At 45.0% G+C, this 17,957-nt stretch overlaps 2 long non-coding RNA genes across 2 annotated transcripts; both read left to right on the top strand.

The window, feature by feature from the left end:
• The first annotated feature begins 9,383 nt into the window (after positions 1–9,383).
• Positions 9,384–9,812, top strand: LOC117762726. The gene is made up of 3 exons (XR_004614051.1): positions 9,384–9,534; positions 9,626–9,684; positions 9,753–9,812. It is a non-coding gene; the product is annotated as an uncharacterized LOC117762726 (long non-coding RNA).
• Positions 9,813–13,200: 3,388 nt separating this feature from the next.
• Positions 13,201–13,805, top strand: LOC117762723. Its single transcript, XR_004614049.1, has 3 exons — positions 13,201–13,440; positions 13,532–13,590; positions 13,659–13,805. It is a non-coding gene; the product is annotated as an uncharacterized LOC117762723 (long non-coding RNA).
• Positions 13,806–17,957: the final 4,152 nt, after the last annotated feature.

Here is a 17,957-nt window from a genome sequence, read left to right as displayed (position 1 = left end):
AGCCCACAAGTTTAGACGGGGGTGTTAATGGGACCACACATGAAGGAAACGCCTGCTGCCAATCATCACTTGTTGGCTGTTGTTACAGGCAACTTTTAAAGGAACAAGAATTTTGTGCTAGAAGCCTTCTAGTCTGCCTAACTCCTGTTTGAACAGGTGTTATTTGTGCTCCTGAAACACACAAAAAAATCCATCAGCTCTTTAATTTGTATGCAGATTGTTTAAAGATCAGTTGCACTGTTGTCTGGACCTAAAAATCCTGCATAAAGGATTTGTGTGGCAAATCATTCGGCTAGTGAAAAGAAATTTCTTGGACCATAAAGACAGTTTTGATGTGGATATTTACACTGGAAGCCCCAAATATTGTCCATTTGCCCCCAGAGGCTGATTCTTCATTAGATGTTTGCCGATGGGCTCAATGATTGATGCTGACAGGACCAACAGCCTTATTCTAGTAGCAGCCTCGTGAAATGAATCAAGACTGAGTCCTCCATGGATTTTTCACAACTCGGTTTAGGGCTCTCGGATTATTAGAATTTCTAGTCTTCACAAATAGCCAGGAACCTTTTATTGTGAACTTGCAAGAAATGTTTGAGCTCAGGTGACAGGTTGATGGTTCCAGGTACCGACCCGAGCTACAGAGAAGGACATGGAGGGGTATTGGCAGATGGAGATTAAAAGGTTCAATCAAAATGGCAGAATAAATCTTACAATTGTCAGTTGTGGTCGTAGCAACAGAATGAAGCAGGTTCAAATATTCAACGTAGGCTGCTGACCACTGAGTTTGAGGGAGCAGGAGCCACAGTCAGATATACACAAAAACATAATGAAGACCCAATACGAGCAGCAGGAAAACAAAAGGAAACTATGGTCATAAAATATCTAATGAGACAAGTCAGTGCAGGAAAAACCAGCAGGATGCAGCTAATCTTAGAACTTTACCAAGATAAAACTAAGCAGGGAAACGTGTTGTATACACAAAACAATCTGTGTATTAACACTTGAATCCCAACTTGGACACAAACAGTCAGGAGAGGACAAAACTCTAGTTTCCTTCACCAGGCTCCATGGAAGTTGGTGAAGTGAGGCCAGAAACATCTTCTCTGCTTAAACACACAAGTTGCATATGTTCAATAATGAAGCCTCATGTTGAAGCGTTTCTCTAAATCGAGTCAATGTGCTGGGAGCGGATGGACTGGTTTGAGAAAGGACCCTGGTTACACCACCTTAACTGACATAACTCCCCAAATTAATTCTATTAAGAACAATTGTTTTTCATCACTTTTAAATTATTGTAATAATGAAGGTTTCAGTTACACTTGTATTTGCTGTCAAATACTCAAATCTATTAAATGTAAGTCAGTGATTTTTAAATTTAAAGCTTTTAATTTCATCTGAGCCGTGGACTGAATGTGCAGGAGAACAGGAGTAATGACAAATAAACAAATATTCACATAAAGGTAATGTGCTGATAAAGTGAAGGTCAGCAGCAACGTAGGGCTGACTGGGAGACTGGGAAGACTGGGAGACTGGGAAGACTCCTGGATTATAATGTCCAATCCCTTATTTGTTTATATTTCCTTTTCTTTTAAATGTAATTTGAACGTCTTCTTATGTTTCTTAAAATCTGTTCTCTTCTTATTTGAATTAAATAAAAAATAAAAAGTTTGAACTATATTTTATGTAAAGCACTTTTGCGAGCTGCATTTCTTGTATGAAAGGTGCAATAAAAATAAAGTTTATTATTATTAATGTCATCCCAGGAGGATATTATTCCATACGAGACAGGAAACACTTATTGTACAATAAAAATGTATTTACACAGGTAGCGTTCACCCATGACAGGTCGCCAGCCCGTCACTAACTTCAGTCTATGTATCGTCGGATTCAAATCCATGACCCTCCTTGCTGTGAGGCTGACCACTGTACCACCGTGCCGCCTTGCAATGTGGTGCCTGAAATCAAAAGTTGGATGAAATCACTAACAAACTCTATAGAAAAGGAGCAGGTGAGTTTATGTTCTGTTTCCTCCAGTTTATTCCTGAAGCACAGAACAAACATCCGTACGAAGGTGAATTTAATGATAGACATCTTGGTGTGAGCCAAAGAGTCATAGCATGAAGTCATCAGTTCAGAAATGTCCTTTAACACAGCTGATGATGATTTCAATATGTGGGTTCTGTGTTGACGACTCGAGTATCAGCTCCTCTGCAGACGAGCCCCATGTTTCCTCTGTAACGAGCTTAACGAGTCGCTCCCTGGTGTTTACAGCTGTTACCACTGAGCGATCAGTCCCTGCTGCACTGCTGACCATATAAAAGCAGCTCTGACCTCATGAGGATGATGCTCCAGACACGGTCCTGTTTAGAAGCTGCTCACTGGACACCAGGTATCAAAAGGGTTTCTACTACTTCTGATATGTGTTGTTATGGCTGCCACATCACTGATGGCTGAAACGTTCCCATGTTATGTCTGTGCAGGGTCTTTGGCAGAATCCAGCTTGTAACAGTGTCCTGAATTTACTCAGCAGCAGAATGAAGTAAGTTAAATACTCTCTAAAAATATTATGTTAGAAACATGTGATCTAAAACTAAAATGTTTCTACAGGGTGATCTGGATTTCCCTTCTTCTCATTGGACACGTTATCTGTGGACCTGTGAGAATGGGTAAGAACCTTTTTTTTTAATCAATATTACGTATTTGTGAGCAGCTTTAAACTAAGTTTTTGGCAAATCTCGTTTCTGCTCAGGCCCTAGATCAGGTAATGCTGACCTGAGATCAGGTAATGCTGACCCAAGATTCAGGCAGCTGCCGCGTTCTGGGTACTGGTACGGTGGCATTGGGGGGAATTCTGGCAGTGACGGCAGCTCCCCTCTACCAAGTCAACTCAACCCAAGCTACGCCAGAGAAGTTCCTGCTCAAGATGCTGGCAGTTTCAGTGGCAGGCAAGATTTCTACAGCACCACCACCAAGACGGATGAGCTTGATGATGGTAATCAAGGAGATGTCAGCGGCCCTGAGTATAGTCAATATGGAGGTTCTGAAGCATATGCTCCAGGTAACTATTATGGTGGTGAACCTGCAGGAAGTGAGTCTTATGCAGCCTATGAGTATGACCCTGCTGCTTCAGCTGACAACGATGGCAGGTCCGACGGTGAATATCCAGAACGCCAGCCTGTCGAGACTCGAGATGACGACTCCATCGCTGACGCTGAAGCTGAAGCTGAAGCTCTGGTCAACCACTACTCTAATGCTGCCGTCGAAGCTGCTAGGAACCCTGAGCCATTCTTCAGCGACGTGTCGGATCTGGAGCCAGGTTACTCCTTCAGCTCTCGTTCTAAATACTTAAGAGGAAGAGCTGTGTTCTCTCAAAGCCGTTACACCCCAGGAGAGCCTGCTGCTCTTCCTCCATTGCCCATGAGCAGAGTCCCTAGACTGTCTGTGCAGAGCCGCCCTGCTGACCCTCCAGCCAAAGGTGGGGTGTAAATATTCTGTTCAGACGCCTCTTGATCTGTCTATGCAGTCTCTTAACTTTTGTCTTTACCTTCCAGTTGTCCAGGGTTGACCGTCTCACTGCTGCCAACCTGATATCAATAAAGTGACTTTAAAAACAGATGTCTTGAACATTATTCTGTCTTCATTTTTAAAGTTGGGTTCCATGGTGAACATGTTGTGGATCCTGCCTCAGAAGATGCTAGTTTGTTTTGGGTGTAAGGTAGTGTGATGGAAATTCCTCTTGAGATATGAAATTCTCAGACTGGAGTTGCCTTTGAGTCTTTATAATAAACTCTGCAGAGGTTACACAACAAGCACGGGTGCTCAAAATGGAACTGGCTGCAAGTTCACAAAAGCCAGAACTTATACAAAGAGGCGTTTCATAAAACATAATATGAAGAAAGACATGAGATCATCTGTGTCTGTCCGTCCGCTGTAGCAGTTGGAAGAAAAACATCACCAAATAAGGGCATGCACCCTGTTGATCAAGGTCATAGCAGTGAGACACTGCCAAATAAGGGTTCCATCCTGTCAGGTAGACAGTATCACAGCAGTGAGACACCTGGTCAGGGGGATTTTCACTACACTATCCCCCTTTGATCATCAATAAAAATAATCAAGAAACATAATCAGGTTGTCATCCACCATCATCCCCGTTCCCAAAAAGCAGAGGATCACAGACCTTAATGACTACAGACCAGTCGCCCTGACCTCTGTAGTAATGAAGACCTTTGAGCGCCTCGTGCTGACCCACCTCAAGGCCATAACCAACCACCTCCTCGACCCACTGCAGTTTGCCTACAGAGCCAACAGGTCTGTAGACGATGCATTCAACATGGGACTCCACTTCATCCTCCAGCACCTTGACTCCCCTGGCACCTACGCCAGGATCCTGTTTGTGGACTTCAGCTCCGCATTCAACACTATTGCCCCAGCTCTTCTCCGAGACAAGTTGACACAGCTGAGCGTGCCTGAGCCCACCTGCAGGTGGATCACTGACTTCCTGACAGACAGGAAGCAGCGCGTGAGGCTGGGCAAGCTTGTCTCTGAGCCCCGGACCATCAGCACTGGAGCCCCACAAGGTTGTGTTCTCTCCCCTCTACTCTTCTCCCTCTACACCAACAACTGCATCTCCAGCCACCACTCTGTCAAACTCCTGAAGTTTGCAGACGACACAACCCTAATTGGATTAATCTCCAATGGGGACGAGGCCGCCTACAGAGAGGAAGTTGACAGCCTGGCTTCCTGGTGCAGCCAGAACAAGCCCCCCCCCGCCCCCGCACATAACTTATAACTTATATATTGTTGGCACTATCCGGAACCAACCACTGCACCTTAGCACCGCACGTGCCCATAACATATCCTATTGTTTTTTCTGTATATATTGTTGTTCTATGTCCGATTTGTTATGTCCAAAGGCACCAACCACACCAAGGCAATTTCCTGTATGTGTAAATATACTTGGCAATAAAAAGAATTCTGATTCTGATTATGATAGGATATCGACGAGTCTTCAACCCACGCACTTTGCGTACGTACAGGGTCACATCCACCATGGAGAGGTTCTAGAACATCGATGCATGGCAGGGAGGTGCAACACGTAGCCGCTGCTGTTTTTGTGGCAAGAAAAAAGTTATTTTCCTGTAATTGAGCAAGCATTTAAAATGAAAATTGAGTATGGTCAGAAAAATCATCTGTGCTGTCAGTGTCCCGGTAGGGAGGGATGGGGAATAAGTTACGGATCAAGGGGACCTGAATCACTACTCTTGTGTTTAGTCAAATTTGCATGTGCTGGATGGTTCTGAGAGGACACTGTAGGAAAAGAGGAGTTTGTTAGATCATCAGAGACTTTTACAGGAGTGTGTCTAGACAAAATAATGGGCAAAACAATAATCAAGGAAATCATGGATAACACGCATATTGAGCCTCTGAGGCCACACAACCCTGGATGTCGAAATGGATGCCATGGCCGTGGCCTGTCCGTCGTCTCAGTTGTCAGGCAGATTTCTTCTGTGTTGTGGCAGAACGCTCGTGTGGTTAATCATACAACACTCTCGGTGCTTCTCAACCTGTGGAAGTATCAGTGTGTGTGCTTTGAGTTGAAGGCGTCAGCTGGTCAGATGGAGCTGGTACTCGTTTGCAGTGGCTGGCGTGGATCCAGGTGGCTCTTTCAGCAACTTTCACTGCTGTGTGGGTTGTGAGCAGTACCTGGTAGGGCCCTTGCCACCTGCGTGAGCGCCAGTTCTTTCTCCGGAAGTCTTTGACCACCACGAAGTCGCCTGGCTGGAGGTTGTGAAGCAGTTCAGTAGCTGGATGAGGAAGGGAGAATGCCACCTGTTTCCTGATGTCTGAAAGAGAAGAAGTCAGGTTAGAGAAATAGGACAACATATCATGATCACACAAGTCTGTGGATGGAAGCGGAGAAGACGCAGGATCCACACCAATGTGGGGTTCGTTTTCTCATCCTCATGTACATCAGCAGCAGAGGCAGGACTTTTGTCCATGCAAGACCTGTGCCTTCACAGCACTTTGCAAGTTTAGTTTTGAGTGTGCCGTTCTCTCGTTCCACAGTTGCACCACTGGCTGGATGATGTGCACAGTGTCTGCCGTTGTCACTGGAAATTCTGCTAGGAATTCCCCATCGTGGAATAATGTCTCTTAACAATGCAAAATGGCATAAGGAAGATCTGTGATGAGACCGTGGTGTGCTATCTTTTTACCAGAAGATGTGAGGAAGTTTCTGTGTTGCCAAAGGGTGCCAAAATCATGAGTTACACCGAACGCATATCTGGAGTCAGTGTAGACTGTGAGTGTTTTACCAGTAGCCAATTTGCATGCTTCCGTGAGTGCGATGAGCTCTGCTGCCTGGGCTGAGAGGTGATGAGGAAGAGAACTCTAGAGGAGAACTTCGTTATCTGAACAAACAGAAAAACCAACACAGTTAGTACCAGAGACAGGGTCACGTGAGGCGGACCCATCGACATACAGAATCAAGTCAGAGTTAGAAAGAGGTTCGTCAGAGAGGTCAGGTCGTGGGGAACACTGGACTTGAAGTTCAGCCACACAGTTGTGTTCTTCCCCGTCATCCGGAAGCGGAAGAAGCGTGGCTGGGTTCAAAGTTGAACAGCGTTTCACTGTGATGCTGGGCATGTCAAGAAGAACAGTGTGATACCTCAACCAGCGAGCAGCAGAGAGATGTGAGTTCTTCTGTTCTGTAAGAATTAGAGACACAGCATGAGGAACAAGGAGTGTCAAGTCAGACTAACCTACTATGTCTCGTGAGGCAAGGACAGCTTTTTCACAGGCGGCCACTGCACGCAAACAACGTGGAAGGCCAGCTGCCACCGGATCAAGTTTGGCGGAGAAGTAGGCGACAGGGCGATATTTGTCACCATGAGACTGAAGGAGGACAGAAGTCATGCAGCGGTCTCTCTCATCCACAGCCTGAACAAAAGGTTTGTCAGGGTTATGGAGAGCAAGAGTGGGAGATTGCTGCAGCGTCTTCTTCAGTGTGACAAATGCCTCGACTGCCTCTGGAGTCCAAACGACACGTTCGTGAGGAGTGAGTGATTTGCCATGGTACAGAGCACCTAAAGGGGCTTCAAGAAGAGCAAAGTCAGGAATGAACGTTCTACAGAAAGAGCATGTGCCGATGAATGACGTGAGTTGTTTCTTCTTCAAGGGTTTAGGCATGTTAACAATAGCTTCTACTCTCTTATCAGACAGGGATTTGCCATCTTTGGTGACGACATGACCCAGAAACGTGACAGTTTGTTGAACAAACTAGTTTGCTGAGGCTGACTTTATGGCCCTCACGAGCCAGATGTCTCAGCAAAGCGATCGTATTTGTTTCACATTGCTCCTGTGTGGGACTGGCAATTAGTAGATCATCAACATACTGCAAGAGAGCTGAACCCGGAGTGAGGATGAGGGGTTCAAGACTGTTCCTGAGAGCCTGATTGTATAATGATGGAGACTCACAGTAGCCTTGACATAGGCGTGTGAACGTGTAGGCCTTGTTTTCAAAATTAAAAGCTAACCAGTACTGGCTGTCGCTGTGGACAGGAACACTAAAAAAAGCGTTGGATAAGTCTACAACCGAAAACCACGCTGCATTAGACGGAATTTGGGAAAGCAGCGTGTATGGGTCGGGAACAATATGCGATCGAGCAATTACAGCATCATTCACAGCCTTCGGACCCTGCATAAACCGCCACTCAGTAGTTGACCTTTGTCTCTGATCTTCTTAACTGGGAACAGTGGAGTGCGGACCGGTGAATCAGGGCAGGGGACAATTACACCAGCCTGCAAAAAGGATTCAAAAACAGGGCGTATCCCCTCCACTGCATTCTGTCTGAGTGGATATTGTTGTCGGGTTCAAATATTCAACGTAGGCTGCTGACCACTGAGTTTGCGGAAGCAGGAGCCACAGTCAGATATACACAAAAGTAATGACACAATACAAGCAGCAGGAAAACAAAAGGAAACTATGGTCATAAAATATCTAATGAGACGAGTCAAACAGTGAAAGGTGAAGGGAAGTTAACTCGTTCAGGCAAATACCAGCAGGATGCAACTAAACTTAGAACTTTACCAAGATAAAACTAAGCAGGGAAACATGTTGTATACACAAAACAATCTGTGTATTAACACTTGAATCCCAACTTGGACACAAACAGTCAGGAGAGGACAAAACTCTAGTTTCCTTCACCAGGCTCCATGGAAGTTGGTGAAGTGAGGCCAGAAACATCTTCTCTGCTTAAACACACAAGTTGCATATGTTCAATAATGAAGCCTCATGTTGAAGCGTTTCTCTAAATCGAGTCAATGTGCTGGGAGCGGATGGACTGGTTTGAGAAAGGACCCTGGTTACACCACCTTAACTGACATAACTCCCCAAATTAATTCTATTAAGAACAATTGTTTTTCATCACTTTTAAATTATTGTAATAATGAAGGTTTCAGTTACACTTGTATTTGCTGTCAAATACTCAAATCTATTAAATGTAAGTCAGTGATTTTTAACTTTAAAGCTTTTAGTTTCATCTGAGCCGTGGACTGAATGTGCAGGAGAACAGGAGTAATGACAAATAAACAAATATTCACATAAAGGTAATGTGCTGATAAAGTGAAGGTCAGCAGCAACGTAGGGCTGACTGGGAGACTGGGAAGACTGGGAGACTGGGAAGACTCCTGGATTATAATGTCCAATCCCTTATTTGTTTATATTTCCTTTTCTTTTAAATGTAATTTGAACGTCTTCTTATGTTTCTTAAAATCTGTTCTCTTCTTATTTGAATAACATTAAATACAAAGTTTGATCTATATTTTATGTAAAGCACTTTTGCGAGCTGCATTTCTTGTATGAAAGGTGCAATAAAAATAAAGTTTATTATTATTAATATCATCCCAGGAGGATATTATTCCATACGAGACAGGAAACACTTATTGTACAATAAAAATGTATTTACACAGGTAGCGTTCACCCATGACAGGTCGCCAGCCCGTCACTAACTTCAGTCTATGTATCGTCGGATTCAAATCCATGACCCTCCTTGCTGTGAGGCTGACCACTGTACCACCGTGCCGCCTTGCAATGTGGTGCCTGAAATCAAAAGTTGGATGAAATCACTAACAAACTCTAAAGAAAAGGAGCAGGTGAGTTTATGTTCTGTTTCCTCCAGTTTATTCCTGAAGCACAGAACAAACATCCGTACGAAGGTGAATTTAATGATAGACATCTTGGTGTGAGCCAAAGAGTCATAGCATGAAGTCATCAGTTCAGAAATGTCCTTTAACACAGCTGATGATGATTTCAATATGTGGGTTCTGTGTTGACGACTCGAGTATCAGCTCCTCTGCAGACGAGCCCCATGTTTCCTCTGTAACGAGCTTAACGAGTCGCTCCCTGGTGTTTACAGCTGTTACCACTGAGCGATCAGTCCCTGCTGCACTGCTGACCATATAAAAGCAGCTCTGACCTCATGAGGATGATGCTCCAGACACGGTCCTGTTTAGAAGCTGCTCACTGGACACCAGGTATCAAAAGGTTTTCTACTACTTCTGATATGTGTTGTTATGGCTGCCACATCACTGATGGCTGAAACGTTCCCATGTTATGTCTGTGCAGGGTCTTTGGCAGAATCCAGCTTGTAACAGTGTCCTGAATTTACTCAGCAGCAGAATGAAGTATGTTAAATACTCTCTAAAAATATTATGTTAGAAACATGTGATCTAAAACTAAAATGTTTCTACAGGGTGATCTGGATTTCCCTTCTTCTCATTGGACATGTTATCTGTGGACCTGTGAGAATGGGTAAGAACATTTTTTAATCAATATTACGTATTTGTGAGCAACTTTAATCTGCTTTAAACTAGTTTCTCGACAAATCTCGTTTCTGCTCAGGCCCTAGATCAGGTAATGCTGACCTGAGATCAGGTAATGCTGACCCAAGATTCAGGCAGCTGCCGCGTTCTGGGTACTGGTACGGTGGCGTTGGGGGGAATTCTGGCAGTGACGGCAGCTCCCCTCTACCAAGTCAACTCAACCCAAGCTACGCCAGAGAAGTTCCTGCTCAAGATGCTGGCAGTTTCAGTGGCAGGCAAGATTTCTACAGCACCACCACCAAGACGGATGAGCTTGATGATGGTAATCAAGGAGATGTCAGCGGCCCTGAGTATAGTCAATATGGAGGTTCTGAAGCATATGCTCCAGGTAACTATTATGGTGGTGAACCTGCAGGAAGTGAGTCTTATGCAGCCTATGAGTATGACCCTGCTGCTTCAGCTGACAACGATGGCAGGTCCGACGGTCAATATCCAGAACGCCAGCCTGTCGAGACTCGAGATGACGACTCCATCGCTGACGCTGAAGCTGAAGCTGAAGCTCTGTTAAACCAAAACTCTAATGCTGCCGTCGAAGCTGCTAGGAACCCTGAGCCATTCTTCAGCGACGTGTCGGATCTGGAGCCAGGTTACTCCTTCAGCTCTCGTTCTAAATACTTAAGAGGAAGAGCTGTGTTCTCTCAAAGCCGTTACACCCCAGGAGAGCCTGCTGCTCTTCCTCCATTGCCCATGAGCAGAGTCCCTAGACTGTCTGTGCAGAGCCGCCCTGCTGACCCTCCAGCCAAAGGTGGGGTGTAAATATTCTGTTCCGACGCCTCTTGATCTGTCTATGCAGTCTCTTAACTTTTGTCTTTACCTTCCAGTTGTCCAGGGTTGACCGTCTCACTGCTGCCAACCTGATATCAATAAAGTGACTTTAAAAACAGATGTCTTGAACATTATTCTGTCTTCATTTTTAAAGTTGGGTTCCATGGTGGACATGTTGTGGATCCTGCCTCAGACGATGCTAGTTTGGTGTGTGTGTGTGTGTATAAGGTATATTTTGGGCATTTGAGAGGATGCGATGAGTTTGACTGGAACCTGAGGACTCAAGCCTCCAATGTGAGGCGCCTGCTCAGGCAGGTGAGCTACTGGGCACCACTGACCATACTTTAGCCCACAAGTTTAGACAGGGGTGTTAATGGGACCACACATGAAGGAAACGCCTGCTGCCAATCATCACTTGTTGGCTGTTGTTACAGGCAACTTTTAAAGGAACAAGAATTTTGTGCTAGAAGCCTTCTAGTTTGCCTAACTCCTGTTTGAACAGGTGTTATTTGTGCTCCTGAAACACACAAAAAAATCCATCAGCTCTTTAATTTGTATGCAGATTGTTTAAAGATCAGTTGCACTGTTGTCTGGACCTAAAAATCCTGCATAAAGGATTTGTGTGGCAAATCATTCGACTAGTGAAAAGAAATTTCTTGGACCATAAAGACAGTTTTGATGTGGATATTTACACTGGAAGCCCCAAATATTGTCCATTTGCCCCCAGAGGCTGATTCTTCATTAGATGTTTGCCGATGGGCTCAATGATTGATGCTGACAGGACCAACAGCCTTATTCTAGTAGCAGCCTCGTGAAATGACTCAAGACTGAGTCCACCATGGATTTTTCACAACTCGGTTTAGGGCTCTCGGATTATTAGAATTTCTAGTCTTCACAAATAGCCAGGAACCTTTTATTGTGAACTTGCAAGAAATGTTTGAGCTCAGGTGACAGGTTGATGGTTCCAGGTACCGACCCGAGCTACAGAGAAGGACATGGAGGGGTATTGGCAGATGGAGATTAAAAGGTTCAATCAAAATGGCAGAATAAATCTTACAATTGTCAGTTGTGGTCGTAGCGACAGAACGAAGCGGGTTCAAATATTCAACGTAGGCTGCTGACCACTGAGTTTGAGGGAGCAGGAGCCACAGTCAGATATACACAAAAACATAATGAAGACCCAATACGAGCAGCAGGAAAACATAAGGAAACTATGGTCATAAAATATCTAATGAGACAAGTCAGAAACAGTAAAAGGTGAAGGGAAGTTAACTCTTTCAGGCGTCACTGTCAGTGCAGGAAATACCAGCAGGATGCAACTAAACTTTTTTTAATCTAATTTAACTACCAAGATAAAACTAAGCAGGGAAACATGTTGTATACACAAAACAATCTGTGTATTAACACTTGAATCCCAACTTGGACACAAACAGTCAGGAGAGGACAAAACTCTAGTTTCCTTCACCAGGCTCCATGGAAGTTGGTGAAGTGAGGCCAGAAACATCTTCTCTGCTTAAACACACAAGTTGCATATGTTCAATAATGAAGCCTCATGTTGAAGCGTTTCTCTAAATCGAGTCAATGTGCTGGGAGCGGATGGACTGGTTTGAGAAAGGACCCTGGTTACACCACCTTAACTGACATAACTCCCCAAATTAATTCTATTAAGAACAATCGTTTTTCATCACTTTTAAATTATTGTAATAATGAAGGTTTCAGTTACACTTGTATTTGCTGTCAAATACTCAAATCTATTAAATGTAAGTCAGTGATTTTTAAATTTAAAGCTTTTAATTTCATCTGAGCCGTGGACTGAATGTGCAGGAGAACAGGAGTAATGACAAATAAACAAATATTCACATAAAGGTAATGTGCTGATAAAGTGAAGGTCAGCAGCAACATAGGGCTGACTGGGAGACTGGGAAGACTGGGAGACTGGGAAGACTCCTGGATTATAATGTCCAATCCCTTATTTGTTTATATTTCCTTTTCTTTTAAATGTAATTTTAACGTCTTCTTATGTTTCTTAAAATCTGTTCTCTTCTTATTTGAATAACATTAAATACAAAGTTTGATCTATATTTTATGTAAAGCACTTTTGCGAGCTGCATTTCTTTTATGAAAGGTGCAATAAAAATAAAGTTTATTATTATTAATGTCATCCCAGGAGGATATTATTCCATACGAGACAGGAAACACTTATTGTACAATAAAAATGTATTTACACAGGTAGCGTTCACCCATGACAGGTCGCCAGCCCGTCACTAACTTCAGTCTATGTATCGTCGGATTCAAATCCATGACCCTCCTTGCTGTGAGGCTGACCACTGTACCACCGTGCCGCCTTGCAATGTGGTGCCTGAAATCAAAAGTTGGATGAAATCACTAACAAACTCTATAGAAAAGGAGCAGGTGAGTTTATGTTCTGTTTCCTCCAGTTTATTCCTGAAGCACAGAACAAACATCCGTACGAAGGTGAATTTAATGATAGACATCTTGGTGTGAGCCAAAGAGTCATAGCATGAAGTCATCAGTTCATAAATGTCCTTTAACACAGCTGATGATGATTTCAATATGTGGGTTCTGTGTTGACGACTCGAGTATCAGCTCCTCTGCAGACGAGCCCCATGTTTCCTCTGTAACGAGCTTAACGAGTCGCTCCCTGGTGTTTACAGCTGTTACCACTGAGCGATCAGTCCCTGCTGCACTGCTGACCATATAAAAGCAGCTCTGACCTCATGAGGATGATGCTCCAGACACGGTCCTGTTTAGAAGCTGCTCACTGGACACCAGGTATCAAAAGGTTTTCTACTACTTCTGATATGTGTTGTTATGGCTGCCACATCACTGATGGCTGAAACGTTCCCATGTTATGTCTGTGCAGGGTCTTTGGCAGAATCCAGCTTGTAACAGTGTCCTGAATTTACTCAGCAGCAGAATGAAGTAAGTAAAATACTCTCTAAAAATATTATGTTAGAAACATGTGATCTAAAACTAAAATGTTTCTACAGGGTGATCTGGATTTCCCTTCTTCTCATTGGACATGTTATCTGTGGACCTGTGAGAATGGGTAAGAACCTTTTTTAATCAATATTACGTATTTGTGAGCAACTCTAATCTGCTTTAAACTAAATTCTCGACAAATCTCGTTTCTGCTCAGGCCCTAGATCAGGTAATGCTGACCTGAGATCAGGTAATGCTGACCTGAGATCAGATAATGCTGACCCAAGATTCAGGCAGCTGCCGCGTTCTGGGTACTGGTACGGTGGCGTTGGGGGGAATTCTGGCAGTGACGGCAGCTCCCCTCTACCAAGTCAACTCAACCCAAGCTACGCCAGAGAAGTTCCTGCTCAAGATGCTGGCAGTTTCAGTGGCAGGCAAGATTTCTACAGCACCACCACCAAGACGGATGAGCTTGATGATGGTAATCAAGGAGATGTCAGCGGCCCTGAGTATAGTCAATATGGAGGTTCTGAAGCATATGCTCCAGGTAACTATTATGGTGGTGAAGCTGCAGGAAGTGAGTCTTATGCAGCCTATGAGTATGACCCTGCTGCTTCAGCTGACAACGATGGCAGGTCCGACGGTCAATATCCAGAACGCCAGCCTGTCGAGACTCGAGATGACGACTCCATCGCTGACGCTGAAGCTGAAGCTGAAGCTCTGTTAAACCAAGACTCTGATGCTGCCGTCGAAGCTGCTAGGAACCCTGAGCTAGTCTTCAGCGACGTGTCGGATCTGGAGCCAGTTTACTCCTTCAGCTCTCGTTCTAAATACGAACGAGGAAGAGCCGTGTTCTCTCAAAGCCGTTACACCCCAGGAGAGCCTGCTGCTCTTCCTCCATTGCCCATGAGCAGAGTCCTTAGACTGTCTGTGCAGAGCCACCCTGCTGACCCTCCAGCCAAAGGTGGGGTGTAAATATTCTGTTCAGACGCCTCTTGATCTGTCTATGCAGTCTCTTAACTTTTGTCTCTACCTTCCAGTTGTCCAGGGTTGACCGTCTCACTGCTGCCAACCTGATATCAATAAAGTGACTTTAAAAACAGATGTCTTGAACATTATTCTGTCTTCATTTTTAAAGTTGGGTTCCATGGTGGACATGTTGTGGATCCTGCCTCAGAAGATGCTAGTTTGTTTTGGGTGTAAGGTAGTGTGATGGAAATTCCTCTTGAGATATGAAATTCTCAGACTGGAGTTGCCTTTGAGTCTTTATAATAAACTCTGCAGAGGTTACACAACAAGCACGGGTGCTCAAAATGGAACTGGCTGCAAGTTCACAAAAGCCAGAACTTATACAAAGAGGCCTTTCATAAAACATAATCTGAAGAAAGACATGAGATCATCTCTGTCTGTCCGTCTGCTGTAGCAGTTGGAAGAAAAACATCACCAAATAAGGGCATGCACCTTGTTGATCAAGGTCATAGCAGTGAGACACCACCAAATAAGGGTTCCATCCTGTCAGGTAGACAGTATCACAGCAGTGAGACACCTGGTCAGGGGGATTTCCACTACACTATCCCCCTTTGATCATCAATAAAAATAATCAAGAAACATAATCAGGTTGTCATCCACCATCATCCCCGTTCCCAAAAAGCAGAGGATCACAGACCTTAATGACTACAGACCAGTCGCCCTGACCTCTGTAGTAATGAAGACCTTTGAGCGCCTCGTGCTGACCCACCTCAAGGCCATAACCAACCACCTCCTCGACCCACTGCAGTTTGCCTACAGAGCCAACAGGTATGTAGACGATGCATTCAACATGGGACTCCACTTCATCCTCCAGCACCTTGACTCCCTTGGCACCTACGCCAGGATCCTGTTTGTGGACTTCAGCTCCGCATTCAACACTATCGCCCCAGCTCTTCTCCGAGACACAGCTGAGCGTGCCTGAGCCCACCTGCAGGTGGATCACTGACTTCCTGACAGACAAGAAGCAGCGCGTGAGGCTGGGCAAGCTTGTCTCTGAGCCCCGGACCATCAGCACTGGAGCCCCACAAGGTTGTGTTCTCTCCCCTCTACTCTTCTCCCTCTACACCAACAACTGCATCTCCAGCCACCACTCTGTCAAACTCCTGAAGTTTGCAGACGACACACCCCTAATTGGATTAATCTCCAATGGGGACGAGGCCGCCTACAGAGAGGAAGTTGACAGCCTGGCTTCCTGGTGCAGCCAGAACAAGCCCCCCCCCGCCCCCGCACATAACTTATAACTTATATATTGTTGGCACTATCCGGAACCAACCACTGCACCTTAGCACCGCACGTGCCCATAACATATCCTATTGTTTTTTCTGTATATATTGTTGTTCTATGTCCGATTTGTTATGTCCAAAGGCACCAACCACACCAAGGCAATTTCCTGTATGTGTAAATATACTTGGCAATAAAAAGAATTCTGATTCTGATTCTGATAGGATATCGACGAGTCTTCAACCCACGCACTTTGCGTACGTACAGGGTCACATCCACCATGGAGAGGTTCCAGAACATCGATGCATGGCAGGGAGGTGCAACAGGTAGCCGCTGCTGTTTTTGTGGCAAGAAAAAAGTTATTTTCCTGTAATTGAGCAAGCATTTAAAATGAAAATTGAGTATGGTCAGAAAAATCATCTGTGCTGTCAGTGTCCCGGTAGGGAGGGATGGGGAATAAGTTACGGATCAAGGGGACCTGAATCACTACTCTTGTGTCTAGTCAAATTTGCATGTGCTGGATGGTTCTGAGAGGACACTGTAGGAAAAGAGGAGTTTGTTAGATCATCAGAGACTTTTACAGGAGTGTGTCTAGACAAAATAATGGGCAAAACAATAATCACGGAAATCATGGATATTACGCATATTGAGCCTCTGAGGCCACACAACCCTGGATGTCGAAATGGATGCCATGGCCGTGGCCTGTCCGTCGTCTCAGTTGTCAGGCAGATTTCTTCTGTGTTGTGGCAGAACGCTCGTGTGGTTAATCATACAACACTCTCGGTGCTTCTCAACCTGTGGAAGTATCAGTGTGTGTGCTTTGAGTTGAAGGCGTCAGCTGGTCAGATGGAGCTGGTACTCGTTTGCAGTGGCTGGCGTGGATCCAGGTGGCTCTTTCAGCAACTTTCACTGCTGTGTGGGTTGTGAGCAGTACCTGGTAGGGCCCTTGCCACCTGCGTGAGCGCCAGTTCTTTCTCCGGAAGTCTTTGACCACCACGAAGTCGCCTGGCTGGAGGTTGTGAAGCAGTTCAGTAGCTGGATGAGGAAGGGAGAATGCCACCTGTTTCCTGATGTCTGAAAGAGAAGAAGTCAGGTTAGAGAAATAGGACAACATATCATGATCACACAAGTCTGTGGATGGAAGCGGAGAAGACGCAGGATCCACACCAATGTGGGGTTCGTTTTCTCATCCTCATGTACATCAGCACCAGAGGCAGGACTTTTGTCCATGCGAGACCTGTGCCTTCACAGCACTTTGCAAGTTTAGTTTTGAGTGTGCCGTTCTCTCGTTCCACAGTTGCACCACTGGCTGGATGATATGCACAGTGTCTGCCGTTGTCACTGGAAATTCTGCTAGGAATTCCCCATCGTGGAATAATGTCTCTTAACAATGCAAAATGGCAGACGGAAGATCTGTGATGAGACCGTGGTGTGCGATCTTTTTACCAGAAGATGTGAGGAAGTTTCTGTGTTGCCAAAGGGTGCCAAAATCATGAGTTAGACCGAACGCATATCTGGAGTCAGTGTAGACTGTGAGTGTTTTACCAGTAGCCAATTTGCATGCTTCCGTGAGTGCGATGAGCTCTGCTGCCTGGGCTGAGAGGTGATGAGGAAGAGAACTCTAGAGGAGAACTTCGTTATCTGAACAAACAGAAAAACCAACACAGTTAGTACCAGAGACAGGGTCACGTGAGGCGGACCCATCGACATACAGAATCAAGTCAGAGTTAGAAAGAGGTTCGTCAGAGAGGTCAGGTCGTGGGAAACACTGGACTTGAAGTTCAGCCACACAGTTGTGTTCTTCCCCGTCATCCTGAAGCGGAAGAAGCGTGGCTGGGTTCAAAGTTGAACAGCGTTTCACTGTGATGTTGGGCATGTCAAGAAGAACAGTGTGATACCTCAACCAGCGAGCAGCAGAGAGATGTGAGGTCTTCTGTTCTGTAAGAATGAGAGACACAGCATGAGGAACAAGGAGTGTCAAGTCAGACTAACCTACTATGTCTCGTGAGGCAAGGACAGCTTTTTCACAGGCGGCCACTGCACGCAAACAACGTGGAAGGCCAGCTGCCACCGGATCAATTTCGGCGGAGAAGTAGGCGACAGGGCGATATTTGTCA

Source organism: Hippoglossus hippoglossus, chromosome 6 (genome assembly GCF_009819705.1).
Source record: "Hippoglossus hippoglossus isolate fHipHip1 chromosome 6, fHipHip1.pri, whole genome shotgun sequence".
NCBI classification, from domain to species: domain Eukaryota; kingdom Metazoa; phylum Chordata; class Actinopteri; order Pleuronectiformes; family Pleuronectidae; genus Hippoglossus; species Hippoglossus hippoglossus.
Note: the sequence above shows the minus strand (reverse complement) of the source record. Positions and strands in the feature narration are given on the sequence as shown.